Here is an 18,148-nt window from a genome sequence, read left to right as displayed (position 1 = left end):
GGATATTTGCTGTGTGCTGGAGTGTCAAATCCAATTATCCCACCATGAACTTTAGATAGATATCCATTACAGAGCAGTACTGTGATCATGCAAACATGTGCAAGACTCAGGAACCTTTTTTTCACAGTCATTGCCTATATATACATCCAAGATGGATAGATAGTAGAGATGAGAGGATCAAATTGGCTGCAAATTGACTTCGAGGTGAATTTCCTGAAAATCAAAGGTTCCCATGAATTTCAGCAATTTGTGATTCAATTGGCAAGGTCACACAAAAAGAAAAATGTCTGATGCCATTTTACACATTGTTGAAGATTGCAACAGCCATGACATTAGGTCCATCTGTATAGGCTTCCACACAATGCCTTACAGCATACCTCCCAACTGTCCCGGATCCAGCGGGACAGCCCCGATTTTGAGACTCTGTCCTGCTGTCCTGGCCAGAATCTTATTTTTCCCGCACTGCACTGAGAATCAGCTGCCACGCCCCCTCTTGATGCATCCATGTAGCTCTCAGCGCCGATCACGCCCCCCCTCTTTTGCCAGCCACACCCCCTCTTCATGCTGGCCACACTCGCTCTGCATATTTAGTGTGTGATTGCAGAGAACATGTGTGTATGCGGAGACGATGTGTGAGCAGAGAATATGTGCTGGTCTTTCTGCGGGTGTCTGTGTGTGTGCGGGTGTCTGTGTGTGTGCGGGTGTCTATGTGTGCCTGTGCGGGTGTGTGCTGGTGTCTGTGTGTGTCTGTGTGTGGGTGTGTGTGGGCCTGTCTGTGTGTCTGTGTGTGTGTGTGTGTGCGGGTGTCTGTGTCTGTCTGCGGATGTCTGTGTGTGTCTGTATGCGGGTGTGTGCTGGTGTCTGTGTGTCTGCGGGTGTGGGTGTCTGTGTGTGCAGGTGTGTTCTAGTTTCTGTGTGTGTGTCTATGGGTGTGGATAGCCAGGCATCGTCTGATGGGACTACTACTTCTGTCCGGCTATGTCTGGTGTCGCATATAACAGTGACAACATGAGCCGATGATGGGACAGAAGTAGTCCCATCATCCAGCGACTGTGTTCAGTTAAAAAATACATTCGTACTCACCAAGCACCTAATTTCCCAACACCCTCAATCTCCTGCAATAAAAATAAAATAATAAACCAACATCTGCAGTGCGCAGGCGCTGGGCCTCTCTGACCTTTCCTGGCACCTGCACACTGCAGTACTTTGCTCTGCCCTCAACAGGGCAAACAAAGTATGCCTGCGCCGGAGCCGCGGCGTGAAGACCAGAAGAGGACGTCATGGAATGAAGATAGGAGGCGCCAGCCGGACCTGAGACGTCCATCGGACCCGGACTGCAGCGGGACCACCCCTGGGTGAGTATAATCTAACCTCTTTTTCTTCTCTTTAAGGTAACATTGGAGGCTTATCTACAACATTACAGAATGCTGTAGATAAGCCCCTGATGACGGTGAGCTTACCTCACCATCTATTTTGGGGGTGACAGGTTCCCTTTAAGAAAATTACGTGGGATCCCACGCAATTTTTTTTTAGGGTATGTTCCCATGCTCAGGTATCGGCAGCGCTTTGGATGCAGCACATGTCTGCTCCGGCCAAAGCGCTGCCGGCTTTTGAACACAGGTGAATCACCACGCTCAATACATTTTACGGGGACATTTATCTTGCGGAGGCTGAGCGTCTCTGCAAGATAAATTGACATGCTGCAGTCTAGTAAGATACACCGCATGTCCATCCCCTATAATGTAACATCTGGCTGCTGTGGGTTGGACGCTGATGATGTACGCAGCATCCTTCCCGCAGCGCTTACTGACCGTACGAACATTCCCTTAGGCCATGTTCACATGTTCCTGATTTCCCTGCTGTTTTTTCTGCACTGAAAACCGCAGCTCTTGGCAGAAAACGCAGGTGCGTTTTTTGGTGCGTTTTTGGTGCGTTTTTTGATGCGGTTTTTAGTGCGTTTTTTTATGCAGTTTTCTCTGCAGAGTCTGTGTGTTTTCTAGGAAGTTTTTTAGGGTTAAAATGGCTGAAAATACACTAACCCTACCCCTAACCCCAACCCTACCCCTAACCCTACCCCTAACCCTACCCCTAACCCTACCCCTACCCCAAACCCTACCCCTAAACCTATCTCTACCCCTAACCCTACCCCTAACCCTACCCCTAACCCTAACCCGAACCCTACCCCTAACCCTACCCCTAACCCTAACCCTAGTTCTAACTGTAGTGGGGGAAAAAAAAATTCTTTATTTTATTATTGTTACTACCTATGGGGGTGATAAAGGGGGGGGGGTTATTTACTTTTTTTTTATTTTGATCGCTGTGAGGTTATCACAGTGATCAAAATATGCCTGGAACGAATCTGTCGGCTGGCAGATTCGGCGGGCGCACTGCGCATGCGCCCGCCATTTTGGAAGATGGCGGCGCCCAGGGAGAAGACGGACGGACACCGGGAGGCCCGGTGTTATGACCTGGTGGTTAGGAGCACCCGGAATGACCTGATAGTTAAACCTAATACAGGACGAGCTCTGGGATGTGCAAAAACATTGACAGCTGGCATGGAGTAACGATCTGAGAGGAGTTAAATAGAGCAGCCAACCAAAGGATAAACCACGTCACCTGTGTAAGGTGTTATGGCCTGGTGGTCAGGACAATAATGGACCTGGTGGTTAAGAGCACACGGAATGACCTGATAGTTTCTGATAATAAAGGACGAGCTCTGGGATGTGGGAACTCTGCTGACCGCAATCCCTAATCCTATCAAACACACTAGAAATAGCCGTGGATTGCGCCTAACGCTCCCTATGCAACTCGGCACAGCCTAAGGAACTAGCTAGCCCTGAAGATAGAAAAATAAAGCCTACCTTGCCTCAGAGAAATTCCCCAAAGGAAAAGGCAGCCCCCCACATATAATGACTGTGAGTAAAGATGAAAATACAAACACAGAGATGAAATAGATTTAGCAAAGTGAGGCCCGACTTACTGAACAGACCGAGGATAGGAAAGGTTACTTTGCGGTCAGCACAAAAACCTACAAAAAGACCACGCAGAGGGCGCAAAAAAGACCCTCCGCACCACTCACGGTGCGGAGGCGCTCCCTCTGCGTCCCAGAGCTTCCAGCAAGCAAGACAACAATAAAAATAGCGAGCTGGACAGAAAAATAGCAAACCAAAGAAATACAAGCTGGAACTTAGCTTCTGCTGGGAAGACAGGTCACAAGAACGATCCAGGAGTGAACTAGACCAATACTGGAACATTGACAGGTGGCATGGAGCAAAGATCTAAGTGGAGTTAAATAGAGCAGCCAGCTAACGAATTAACCTCGTCACCTGTGGAAGGAAACTCAGAAACACCCACCAGAGGAAGTCCATGGACAGAACCAGCCGAAGTACCATTCATGACCACAGGAGGGAGCCCGACAACAGAATTCACAACAGTACCCCCCCCTTGAGGAGGGGTCACCAAACCCTCACCAGAGCCCCCTGGCCGACCAGGATGAGCCAAATGAAAGGCACGAACCAGATCGGCAGCATGAACATCAGAGGCAAAAACCCAGGAATTATCTTCCTGACCATAACCCTTCCACTTGACCAGGTACTGGAGTTTCCGTCTCGAAACACGAGAATCTAAAATCTTCTCCACCACATACTCCAACTCCCCCTCAACCAACACCGGCGCAGGAGGATCAACGGATGGAACCACAGGCGCCACGTATCTCCGCAATAACGACCTATGGAACACGTTATGGATGGCAAAAGAAGCAGGAAGGGCCAAACGAAATGACACAGGATTTATAACCTCAGAAATCTTATACGGACCAATGAAACGAGGCTTAAACTTAGGAGAGGAAACCTTCATAGGAACATAACGAGACGACAACCAAACCAAATCCTCAACACGAAGTCGGGGACCCACACAGCACCGGCGGTTAGCGAAACGTTGAGCCTTCTCCTGGGACAATGTCAAATTGTCCGCCACATGAGTCCAAATCTGCTGCAACCTATCCACCACAGTATCTACACCAGGACAGTCCGAAGACTCAACCTGCCCTGAAGAGAAACGAGGATGGAAACCAGAATTGCAGAAAAACGGCAAAACCAAAGTAGCCGAGCTGGCCCGATTATTAAGGGCGAACTCAGCCAACGGCAAAAAGGACACCCAATCATCCTGATCAGCAGAAACAAAGCATCTCAGATATGTTTCCAAAGTTTGATTAGTTCGTTCGGTTTGGCCATTTGTCTGAGGATGGAAAGCCGAGGAGAAAGACAAATCAATGCCCATCCTAGCACAAAAGGATCGCCAAAACCTCGAAACAAACTGGGAACCTCTGTCAGAAATGATGTTCTCCGGGATACCATGTAAACGAACCACATGCTGGAAAAATAATGACACCAAATCAGAGGAGGAAGGCAATTTAGACAAAGGTACCAAATGGACCATCTTAGAAAAGCGATCACAAACCACCCAAATGACCGACATCTTTTGAGAGACGGGGAGATCCGAAATAAAATCCATGGAAATATGCGTCCAGGGCCTCTTCGGGACCGGCAAGGGCAAAAGCAACCCACTGGCACGAGAACAGCAGGGCTTAGCCCGAGCACAAGTCCCACAGGACTGCACAAAAGAACGCACATCCTGTGACAAAGACGGCCACCAGAAGGATCTAGCCACCAAATCTCTGGTACCAAAGATTCCAGGATGCCCAGCCAACACTGAACAATGAATCTCAGAGATAACTCTACTAGTCCATCTATCAGGGACAAACAGTTTCTCCGCTGGGCAACGGTCAGGTCTATCAGCCTGAAATTTTTGCAGCACCCGCCGCAAATCAGGGGAGATGGCAGACAAAATTACCCCCTCTTTGAGAATAACCGCCGGCTCAGGAACACCCGGAGAGTCAGGCACAAAACTCCTTGACAGGGCATCAGCCTTCACATTCTTAGAGCCCAGAAGGTACAAAACCACAAAATCAAAACGGGAGAAAAATAACGACCATCGAGCCTGTCTCGGATTCAACCGTTTGGCAGACTAAAGATAAGTCAAATTCTTGTGATCTGTCAAGACCACCACGCGATGCTTGGCTCCTTCCAGCCAATGATGCCACTCCTCGAATGCCCACTTCATGGCCAACAACTCACGATTACCAACATCATAGTTACACTCAGCAGGCGAAAACTTTCTAGAAAAGAAAGCACATGGCTTCATCACCGAGCCATCAGAACTTTTTTGCGACAAAAAAGCCCCTGCTCCAATCTCAGAAGCATCAACCTCAACCTGAAACGGAAGCGAAACATCTGGCTGGCACAACACAGGGGCAGAAGAAAAACGACGCTTCAACTCCTGAAAAGCCTCTACAGCTGCAGAAGACCAATTGACCACATCAGCACCCTTCTTGGTCAAATCAGTCAACGGTTTAGCAACAGTAGAAAAATTAGCGATGAAGCGCCGATAAAAATTAGCAAAGCCCAGGAACTTTTGCAGGCTCTTCACAGATGTCGGCTGAGTCCAATCGTAAATGGCCTGGACTTTAACAGGGTCCATCTCGATAGTAGAAGGGGAAAAAATGAACCCCAAAAATGAAACCTTCTGAACTCCAAAGAGACACTTTGACCCCTTCACAAACAAGGAATTCGCACGAAGGACCTGGAACACCATTCTGACCTGCTTCACATGAGACTCCCAATCATCCGAAAAGACCAAAATATCATCCAAATACACAATCAGGAATTTATCCAGGTACTCTCGGAAGATATCATGCATAAAGGACTGAAATACTGATGGAGCATTGGAAAGCCCGAATGGCATAACCAGGTACTCAAAATGGCCCTCGGGCGTATTAAATGCTGTTTTCCATTCATCGCCTTCTTTAATACGCACAAGATTATACGCCCCTCGAAGATCTATCTTGGTGAACCAACTAGCCCCTTTAATACAAGCAAACAAATCAGACAGCAACGGCAAAGGATACTGAAATTTGACTGTAATTTTATTAAGAAGGCGGTAATCAATACAAGGTCTCAAAGAACCATCCTTCTTGGCCACAAAAAAGAACCCTGCTCCTAACGGTGATGACGACGGGCGAATATGGCCTTTCTCCAAGGATTCCTTTATATAACTCCGCATAGCGGCGTGTTCTGGCACAGATAAATTGAACAATCGGCCCTTAGGAAACTTACTACTAGGAATCAAATTAATTGCACAATCGCAATCCCTATGAGGAGGTAGGGCACTGGCTTTGGGCTCATCAAATACATCCCGATAATCCGACAAAAACTCTGGAACTTCAGAAGGAGTGGAAGACGAAATAGACAAAAATGGAACATCACCATGTACCCCCTGGCAACCCCAGCTGGACACAGACATGGATTTCCAGTCCAATACTGGATTATGAACCTGTAGCCATGGCAACCCCAAAACGACCACATCATGCAGATTATGCAACACCAGAAAGCGGATATCCTCCTGATGTGCAGGAGCCATGCACATGGTCAATTGGGTCCAGTACTGAGGCTTATTCTTGGCCAAAGGCGTAGCATCAATTCCTCTCAATGGAATAGGATACTGCAAGGGCTCCAAGAAAAAACCACAGCGCCTAGCATACTCCAAGTCCATCAAATTCAGGGCAGCGCCTGAATCCACAAATGCCATAACAGAATAGGATGACAAAGAGCAAATCAGAGTAACAGACAATAGAAATTTAGACTGTACTGTACCAATGGTGGCAGACCTAGCGAACCGCTTAGTGCGCTTAGGACAATCGGAGATAGCATGAGTGGAATCACCACAGTGAAAACATAGCCCATTCCGACGTCTGTGTTCTTGCCGTTCAGCTCTGGTCAAAGTCCTATCACATTGCATAGGCTCAGGCCCATGCTCAGATAGTACCGCCAAATGGTGCACAGCTTTACGCTCACGCAAGCGTCGATCGATCTGAATGGCCAAGGACATAGACTCATTCAGACCAGCAGGCATGGGAAACCCCACCATGACATCCTGAAGGGCTTCAGAGAGACCCTTTCTGAAGATTGCTGCCAGGGCACATTCATTCCACTGATTGAGCACAGACCACTTTCTAAACTTCTGACAATATATCTCCGCTTCATCCTGACCCTAACACAGAGCCAGCAAGATATTCTCTGCCTGATCCACTGAATTAGGTTCGTCATAAAGCAATCCAAGCGCCAGGAAAAACGCATCAACATCACGCAATGCCGGATCTCCCGGCGCAAGGGAAAATGCCCAGTCTTGAGGGTCACCACGTAACAAAGAAATAATGATCTTTACTTGTTGAACAGGGTCACCTGAGGAGCGAGGTTTCAAGGCAAGAAACAATTTACAATTATTTTTGAAATTCAAGAACTTAGATCTATCACCAAAAAACAAATCAGGAATTGGAATCCTAGGCTCTGACATCGGATTCTGAACCACAAAATCTTGAATGTTTTGTACCCTTGTAGTGAGATTATCCATCCAAGAGGACAGACCTTGAATGTCCATGTTTACACCAGTGTCCTGAACCACCCAGAGGTAAAGGGGAAGAGAGAGACAAAACACACTGCAAAGAAAAAATGGTCTCAGAACTTCTCTTATCCCTCTATTGAGATGCATTAGTACTTTGGGCCACCTGTACTGTTATGACCTGGTGGTCAGGACAATAATGGACCTGGTGGTTAAGAGCACACGGAATGACCTGATAGTTTCTGATAATAAAGGACGAGCTCTGGGACGTGGGAACTCTGCTAACCGCAATCCCTAATCCTATCAAACACACTAGAAATAGCCGTGGATTGCGCCTAACGCTCCCTATGCAACTCGGCACAGCCTAAGGAACTAGCTAGCCCTGAAGATAGAAAAATAAAGCCTACCTTGCCTCAGAGAAATTCCCCAAAGGAAAAGGCAGCCCCCCACATATAATGACTGTGAGTAAAGATGAAAATACAAACACAGAGATGAAATAGATTTAGCAAAGTGAGGCCCGACTTACTGAACAGACCGAGGATAGGAAAGGTTACTTTGCGGTCAGCACAAAAACCTACAAAAAGACCACGCAGAGGGTGCAAAAAAGACCCTCCGCACCGACTCACGGTGCGGAGGCGCTCCCTCTGCGTCCCAGAGCTTCCAGCAAGCAAGACAACAATAAAAATAGCGAGCTGGACAGAAAAATAGCAAACCAAAGAAATACAAGCTGGAACTTAGCTTCTGCTGGGAAGACAGGTCACAAGAATGATCCAGGAGTGAACTAAACCAATACTGGAACATTGACAGGTGGCATGGAGCAAAGATCTAAGTGGAGTTAAATAGAGCAGCCAGCTAACGAATTAACCTCGTCACCTGAGGAAGGAAACTCAGAAACACCCACCAGAGGAAGTCCATGGACAGAACCAGCCGAAGTACCATTCATGACCACAGGAGGGAGCCCGACAACAGAATTCACAACAGTAAGGAACCTCAGAAGCAGCAGCTTCACTCATAGCCACCAGAGGGAGCCCATAGACAGAACTCGCCGAAGTACCATTCACGACCACAGGAGGGAGTTCGACAACAGAATTCACAACAGTACCCCCCCTTGAGGAGGGGTCACTGAACCCTCACCAGAGCCCCCAGGCCGATCAGGATGAGCCAAATGAAAGGCACGAACAAGATCGGCAGCATGAACATCAGAGGCAAAAACCCAGGAATTATCTTCCTGACCATAACCCTTCCACTTGACCAGGTACTGGAGTTTCCGTCTCGAAACACGAGAATCCAAAATCTTCTCCACCACATACTCCAACTCCCTCTCGACCAACACCGGGGCAGGAGGATCAACGGAGGGAACCATAGGCGCCACGTATCTCCGCAACAACGACCTATGGAACACATTATGGATGGCAAAAGAAGCCGGAAGGTCCAAACGAAGTGACACAGGATTAAGAACTTCAGAAATCTTACATGGCCCAATGAAACGAGGCTTAAACTTAGGAGAGGAAACCTTCATAGGAACGTGACGAGCTGACAACCAAACCAAATCCCCAACACGAAGTCGGGGACCAACACAACTCCGGCGGTTAGCGAAACTTTGAGCCTTCTCCTGGGACAATGTCAAATTGTCCACCACATGAGTCCAAATCTGCTGCAACCTGTCCACCACCGCATCCACACCAGGACAGTCCAAAGGCTCAACCTGCCCTGAAGAGAAACGAGGATGGAAACCAGAATTACAGAAAAAAGGAGAAACTAAAGTAGCCGAGCTGGCCCGATTATTAAGGGCGAACTCAGCCAAAGACAAGAAGGACACCCAATCATCCTTATCAGCAGAAACAAAGCATCTCAGATATGTCTCCAAAGTCTGATTAGTTCGTTCGGTTTGGCCATTAGTCTGAGGATGGAAAGCCGAAGAAAAAGACAAATCAATGCCCATCTTAGTGCTAAAGGACCGCCAAAACCTCGAAACAAACTGGGAACCTCTGTCCGAGACGATATTCTCTGGAATGCCATGCAAACAAACCACATGCTGGAAAAACAATGGCACCAAATCAGAGGAGGAAGGCAATTTAGATAAGGGTACCAAATGGACCATCTTAGAGAAGCGATCACAAACCACCCAAATGACCGACATCTTTTGAGAAACAGGGAGATCAGAAATAAAATCCATGGAAATATGCGTCCAGGGCCTCTTCGGGATCGGCAAGGGCAGAAGCAATCCACTGGCATGAGAAAAGCAGGGCTTAGCCCGAGCACAAGACCCACAGGACTGCACAAAAGAACGCACATCCCGTGACAAAAAAGGCCACCAAAAGGATCTAGCCACCAAATCTCTGGTACCAAAGATTCCAGGATGACCCGCCAACACTGAACAATGAATCTCAGAGATAACTCTACTAGTCCATCTATCAGGGACAAACAGTTTCTCCGCTGGACAACGGTCAGATCTATCAGCCTGAAACTTCTGCAGCACCCGCCGCAAATCAGGGGAGATGGCAGACAAAATTACCCCCTCTTTAAGAATACCCGCCGGCTCCGGAACACCCGGAGAGTCAGGCACAAAACTCCTTGACAGGGCGTCAGCCTTCACATTCTTAGATCCCGGAAGGTATGAAACGGCAAAATCAAAACGGGAGAAAAAGAGCGACCATCGAGCCTGTCTAGGATTCAACCGTTTGGCAGACTCGAGATAAGTCAAATTCTTGTGATCCGTCAAGACCACCACGCAATGTTTAGCTCCTTCAAGCCAATGTCGCCACTCCTCGAATGCCCACTTCATGGCCAACAACTCCCGATTGCCCACATCATAATTGCGCTCAGCAGGCGAGAATTTTCTAGAAAAGAAGGCACAGGGTTTCATCACCGAGCCATCAGAACTTCTTTGTGACAAAACAGCCCCTGCTCCAATTTCAGAAGCATCAACCTCAACCTGAAAAGGGAGCGAAACATCTGACTGGCACAACACAGGGGCAGAAGCAAAATGACGCTTCAACTCCTGAAAAGCCTCTACAGACACAGAGGACCAATTGACCACATCAGCACCTTTCTTGGTCAAATCAGTCAACGGTTTAGCAATACTGGAAAAATTAGCGATGAAGCGACGATAAAAATTAGCAAAGACCAGGAACTTCTGCAAGCTCTTCACAGATGTCGGCTGAGTCCAATCGTAAATGGCCTGAACTTTAACAGGGTCCATCTCGATAGTAGAAGGGGAAACAATGAAACCCAAAAATGAAACCTTCTGAACTCCAAAGAGACACTTTGACCCCTTCACAAACAAGGAATTCGCACGAAGGACCTGGAACACCATTCTGACCTGCTTCACATGAGACTCCCAATCATCCGAAAAGACCAAAATGTCATCCAAATATACAATCATGAATCTATCCAGGTACTCTCGGAAGATGTCATGCATAAAGGACTGAAACACAGATGGAGCATTAGAAAGCCTGAATGGCATAACCAGGTACTCAAAACGGCCCTCGGGCGTATTAAATGCTTTTTCCATTCATCACCCTGTTTAATTCGCACAAGATTATACGCACCACGAAGATCTATCTTGGTGAACCAACTAGCCCCCTTAATCCGAGCAAATAAATCAGACAGCAGCGGCAAAGGATACTGAAATTTAACTGTGATCTTATTAAGAAGGCGGTAGTCAATACAAGGTCTCAAAGAACCATCCTTCTTGGCCACAAAAAAGAACCCTGCTCCCAATGGTGACGACGACGGACGAATATGACCCTTCTCCAAGGATTCCTTTATATAACTCTGCATAGCGGCGTGCTCTGGCACAGATAAATTAAACAGACGGCCCTTAGGAAACTTACTACCAGGAATCAAATTTATAGCACAGTCGCTATCCCTATGAGGAGGTAGGGCACCAGATTTGGGCTCTTCAAATACATCCCGGTAATCTGATAAAAACTCAGGGACTTCAGAAGGAGTGGAAGGCGAAATTGACAGCAATGGAACATCACCATATACCCCCTGACAATCCCAGCTGGACACAGACATAGATTTCCAATCCAACACTGGATTATGGACCTGTAGCCATGGCAACCCCAAAATGACCACATCATGCAGATTATGCAACACCAAAAAGCGAATATCCTCCTGATGTGCAGGAGCCATGCACATGGTCAATTGAGTCCAGTACTGAGGCTTATTCTTGGCCAAAGGCGTAGCATCAATTCCTCTCAATGGAATAGGATACTGCAAGGGCTCCAAGAAAAAACCACAGCACCTGGCAAACTCCAAGTCCATCAAATTCAGGGCAGCGCCTGAATCCACAAATGCCATTACAGAATAGGACGACAGAGAGCAAATCAGAGTAACGGACAAAAGAAATTTAGACTGTACCGTACCAATGGTGGCAGACCTAGCGAACCGCTTAGTGCGCTTAGGACAATCGGAGATAGCATGAGTGGATTCACCACAGTAAAAACACAGCCCATACCGACGTCTGTGTTCTTACCGTTCCGCTCTGGTCAAAGTCCTATCACACTGCATAGGCTCAGACCTATGCTCAGAGAATACCGCCAGATGGTGCACAGCTTTGCGCTCACGCATGCGCCGATAGATCTGATTGGCCAAAGACATAATAAATAATAATAATCTTTATTTTTATATAGCGCTAACATATTCCACAGCGCTTTACAGTTTTTGCACACATTATCATCGCTGTCCCCAATGGGGCTCACAATCTATAATACATAGACTCATTCAGACCAGCAGGCGTGGGAAATCCCACCATGACATCCTTAAGGGCTTCAGAAAGACCCTTTCTGAAAATTGCCGCCAGGGCACATTCATTCCACTGAGTAAGCACAGACCACTTTCTAAACTTCTGACAGTACACCTCCGCTTCATCCTGACCCTGACATAAAGCCAGCAAGATTTTCTCTGCCTGATCCACTGAATTTGGTTCATCATAAAGCAATCCAAGCGCCAGAAAAAACGCATCAACATCACGCAATGCAGGATCTCCTGGCGCAAGGGAAAATGCCCAGTCTTGAGGGTCACCACGCAACAAAGAAATAATGATTTTTACCTGTTGAACGGGGTCACCAGAGGAGCGGGGTTTCAAAGCTAGAAACTGTTTACAATTATTTTTGAAATTCAAGAACCTAGATCTATCCCCAGAAAATAAGTCAGGAATAGGAATTCTAGGCTCTAACATAGGATTCTGAACCACAAAATCTTGAATGTTTTGTACCCTTGCAGTGAGATGATCCACACAAGAGGACAGACCTTGAATGTCCATATCTACACCTGTGTCCTGAACCACGCAAAGGTCTAGGGGAAAAGAAAGACAAAACACAGTGCAAAGAAAAAAAATGGTCTCAGAAGTTCTCTTATCCCTCTATTGAGATGCATTAATACTTTCGGGCCAGCTGTACTGTAATGACCTGGTGGTTAGGAGCACCCGGAATGACCTGATAGTTAAACCTAATACAGGACGAGCTCTGGGATGTGGGAGCTCTGCTGACCGCAAGCCCTAATCGTATCACACACACTAGAAATAGCCGTGGAGCGCTCCTGACCAGACTTAGGCGCCTCGTCACAGCCTAAGAACTATCTAGCCCTAGAGATAGAAAATAAAGCCTACCTTGCCTCAGAGAAATTCCCCAAAGGTAAAGGAAGCCCCCCACATATATTGACTGTGAGTAAAGATGAAAGTCACAAACGCAGAAATGAAACAGGTTTCAGCAAAGGGAGGCCAGACTTACTAAATAGACAGAGGATAGGAAAGGTAACTTTGCGATCAGCACAAAAACCTACAAAAGACCACGCAGAGTGTGCAAAAAAGACCTCCGCACCGACTCACGGTGCGGAGGGGCCACTCTGCATCCCAGAGCTTCCAGCTAGCAAGACAAAATCATGATAACCAGCTGGACAAGAAAACAGTGAGCAAATAATGACTATCAGGAACTTAGCTTCTGCAGGAGAAGGCAGGTCACCAGAAAGATCCAGGAGCGAACTGAACCAATGCAAAAACATTGACAGCTGGCATGGAGTAACGATCTGAGAGGAGTTAAATAGAGCAGCCAACCAAAGGATAAACCACGTCACCTGTGTAAGGAACCTCAGAAGCAGCAGCTTCACTCATAGGCACCAGAGGGAGCCCATAGACAGAACTCGCCGAAGTACCATTCACGACCACAGGAGGGAGTTCGACAACAGAATTCACAACAGCCCGGTAAGTATAAGGGGGGGAGATGAGGGCACGGGGGGGGCGTCGGAGCACGGGGGTGGCATTGGAGCATGGGGGGGTGGGATTGGGTCACGGGGGGACAGCCACACTCCGCCCACGCACTTCCTGCTGCAGCGGTTCTGCACCACAAACCGCAGAAAACCCGCAGATATTTTTTTCGCCTACGGGTTTTACTGCGGGTTTGACCTCACAATGGAGGTCTATGGGTGCAGAACCGCTGCAGTTCCGCACAAAGAAGTGACATGGTCCTTCTTTTTTACCGCAGCTATTCAGCGCGGCTTTTTTAGTGAATTTCCGCAATGTGGGCACAGCGGTTCCTGTTTTCCATAGGGTACATTGTACTGTACAGGAAAGAGAAGGAGATCCAGCTCAACGATATAGTGAAAAATCCATAGTTTTACTTCACTTCAAAAATATAGTGTAAGGATAAAACATCAGCATACAGAAAAATTAAAACCAAGGTCAACGCGTTTCCGGTGACTAAGCACCCTTAATCATGATACCTGGTACAAGACATGTCTATACTTTTATACTAGTATCCGGTCATCACACCGGTGTTGCAATTGATAGAATTAATTGATCAAGCAAAGTAGACACACATGATAATAAGAGCAAGACAAGCTTGATGGAAAGACAAAAACAAATGTTTTAACTGGACAGAAATACAGAGAAAACAAAAATAGCATAAAATACAAAAATCACATGTATATGGGGGAACAACATGCAAGATGAAAAAATAGTAGAATAAACGAAATAGCATTGTAATAATAATTGAATAAATCTAAGAATATAATAGTAATATAGTATATGCAATATCATATATCATAAACCCTCATGGCAGTATGAAAAAAGACTATATTGATTCTAAATGAGAATTAAATTAGTAAAGAAAAACCTAGGTAAAAAAACATAATAGGAAAGAAAACTATTTCTGAGGGAAAACTATCCGTGGTTGGACACGAACTCATATGAGTTCTGGTTCAAGGATATGACATACATGTGAATCTCGTAATAAACAGAGCTACAAGCCTCTTTAGTACCATAGAAAGTTGCGAGCTCACAAACAGCCATGGATGGAAGAGCAGAACAATCAATGACAGAAATCTCTCAAACTGAGAGCTATTACGGTAAGAACAGATAAGAGCACAGCTGCAGACGCCGTAACAGTGTGAAAGCGGCCGGCAAGCAAGGGGGAACAGAAGGGTATATCAATAGCTATTTGCCTTGGAAGAAAGTTATTAATGATGCGGAATATATAAACTACACATTTGGTTGTTAAATGTCGATAAAGCAACTTTGCTATCCATAAACCATCAAAGTACTAATAAAAAAGCATTATATCTTTCCTTTTGTTTAAACCATGTGGAATTCTTGTTCCGAGTTTGAAGATCCACCAAGATTCCCTGTTTCTCAGGGTTACCTCAATGTCTCCTCCTCTGAATGGTTTATGAATTTTTTCAATCGCATAAATTTTAAGTGACTCAAGATTAGATTGATGATGATTAATAAAGTGTTGTGAAACTTGTGATGTATTTCTATTGGCACTAATATTTTCAACATCATAAATATGTTCACGAATACGTGTTTTTAAAGACCGTATGGTACTCCCAACGTATTTAAGATGGAATGCCGTACATTCCATGATGTATACCACATTTTTGGTGTTACAATTCATAAAAGTCTTGATGGAATAAACATTCTGGTCACTGGCATCAGTAAAATTACAACATTTCCCCGAAAATTTGCAGGTCTTACATGCCACCGCACCACATTTGTAAAAGCCTTTTGTGCTAAGCCAATGAGAAGGCTGTACGGAATGGGCATGAAGAGAACTCGGTGATAAGCTAGAGCCTAAAGAAGGGGCTCTTCTAGACACAATTCTGTATCCGTTACTCAAAATTTGGGCTATGTCAGCATCTTCTTTGAGAATAGTCAAATTATTAATTAGTATTTTCCTAATTGCATTAAATTGATTACTATACTGGAAGACCACAGTGATTGGATTTTGAGGAGATAAACTTTGGTTTTGTTTGCTATGAAAACATGGTCGTCGAGTGACAATTTTTTCTGCTCTTTTTAAATGCCAATCACTGTAGCCTCTCTGCACAAGTCTTTCTTTTATGCCCTCGATCTCTTGGGAATAATCCTCTGATGTACTGCAATTACGTTTTGCTCTTACCATCTCCCCTACAGGGATACTTTTAATAGTATGTTTAGGATGGTGACTGTTTGCACGCAATATTGTATTTCCTGCTGTGGTTTTTCGAAAAGTGGAAGTAACAATAGGAGTGTTAGGTATACCCTTTAGTTTTAAATCTAGGAACTCTATACACATGTGATCTTGACGTGAAATAAATTTGAGATTGAATGGATTGCAATTGAGATAGTTTGTTAAGTCCTGTACGGTAGATACCTCAGAATTCCAGATAAATATCAGATCATCAATGTATCTACCGTACCATCGTATGCAATCTTTAAATGGGTTCTCATCATTATATATGTAAGATTCTTCCCACCAACTCATAACCAAATTGGCGATGGAAGGTGAGTATTTGGCACCCATTGAGACACCACTAATTTGCATGAAATATATTTGATTAAAGCAAAAAAAAATTGTGGTCATAAGAAAAGAAATGACCTCTATGACATAGGACTGAAGATCTGCGGAAAAATCGCTGTATTTTTGCATATGAAATTTAAGAGCGAATATCGCCACTTCATGTGGTATAGAGGTATATAACGAGGTGACGTCTGAAGTAATCCAAGAAAAATTCGACTGCCATATAAACCCCTCCATGAAATTAAGTACATCGGTGCTGTCCCTTAGGTACCCAGGTGTTCTCTGGACGAGAGGCTGGAGGAACAGGTCCAGCCACTCCCCCAGCCTCTCACCCAGAGACCCAATACCCGATACAATCGGCCTCATGGGTGGTGGATATTTATTTTTGTGGGTCTTAGGTAAGGCATACAGAATTGGAGTCACTGGATTAGCAACCCTGAGATAGTCACTTTCTTTTTTATTGAAAAAACCCATACTGAACCCCTCATCTATAAGAAAGTAGATTCTGTTCTGTATTTGTGCAGTGGGGTTGGCGGGCAGGCGTTTATACACAGTCAGATCTGAAAGCATATCGTTAACCCAGGTGATGTAATTAGCCTTATCCATTACAACAACGGACCCACCCTTGTCAGAGTTTTTAATGACAAGGTCATCATTATTTTGTAGTTCCCGTAATGCCTTCTGTAACCTGGGTTGAAGATTACTACTGTGCAAGCGTTTGTCCCGCACACTTTCAGAAAGGCTCCTCAACTGAGATTCTATCACATTTTGAAATCTGTCCATGGCAGGTTAGCGTGCCTGAACAGGATAGTAATTAGGATTAGGCACTTTGATTATATTTCTAGGAACGAATGAATCTTCATTAGCCTCTAAACTTTCTTGCTGTAGTTCTGATAAACACATAAGTGACAGTTGATCTGAAAAGTCAAGAGACCTGAAGTCATTATCGTGAGGATTGATGTTACATTTTCCCTCTGTTGAATCATCCCTAAAATGCAATTTGAGAGCAATATTTCTAATAAATCTATTCACATCACAAATTGTGGAAAAAAGATCAAAATTACAACTTGGTACAAAATTAAGACCATATAATAAGAGTTCTTGTTGGTCATCTGTAAGGGAAAAAGAAGACATATTAACAACATTAAAATGTCCTAACGCTGGCGTCTGAGATGATATCTCGAAGGGTTTCTGTTTGCTTCGATGTTTCCTTCCTTTTCTTCGATAGACCTTCTTCTGTTGATAAATGGAGGTTTGCTTTTCTTGAAGTAGGAGTTTTTTGCACTCTGTGCAGGTTCGGAATCTGAGTCCTCTGTGACTCCAGTTGAAGTGTCCAGATCAGACGAGCTGAAGGTGACCTGTCTCCGCATGCAATTTCTGTAAGTGCGGTTTCTGTGGGGTTTTAAGATAGATTTATGGGATTGATTCATTTTATCCCACCTCCCCCACTCATAAACCTGATCATTGGCATAGTCATAAAGATCCCGATCCAGCTTGCGTTTCTTCATGTCCATGATGGTTTCTTCTGCTTTAGAGATTTTAGAGTTACTGGTGTTAATAAACTCATCAAATTGTGCCGATGTCATTTTATCCTTTGCCTCCTTGGTCATGGTTTCAATATCTTGTTGCAGTTGGATCAGAGAAGTTTCCTCATATTGTATTATCAGGGCAATTAGTTTCAATGAACAATCAGATAGAATTGTGTTCCACTCTTGAACAAAGGTGTTAGAAAACACAGTATTGGGAATTTTCTTCACTCTCAGCCCTCTTGGGATGACATTTTTCTCTTTGTAATTTTTCAGTGAACTGAGATCCCACCAGAGGCGATTTTCTTTGAGCATTGAGGATAACAAATTATCAAGTAGTCCATCCTTATTTCTGGTCGTTGGAGTCTCCTCCGTAGCCAACGA

The 18,148-nt window shown here is 45.2% G+C and overlaps 1 protein-coding gene across 1 annotated transcript in view; it reads right to left on the bottom strand.

The window, feature by feature from the left end:
• The window catches only part of LOC138667898 (collagen alpha-2(I) chain-like), a 107,076-nt gene that overhangs the window by 68,421 nt on the left and 20,507 nt on the right, over window positions 1-18,148 (bottom strand). The gene's annotated exons all lie outside the window — the stretch shown is intronic.

The sequence above is a fragment of the Ranitomeya imitator genome, chromosome 2, assembly GCF_032444005.1.
Source record: "Ranitomeya imitator isolate aRanImi1 chromosome 2, aRanImi1.pri, whole genome shotgun sequence".
Taxonomy (NCBI): Eukaryota; Metazoa; Chordata; class Amphibia; order Anura; family Dendrobatidae; genus Ranitomeya; species Ranitomeya imitator.
Note: the sequence above shows the minus strand (reverse complement) of the source record. Positions and strands in the feature narration are given on the sequence as shown.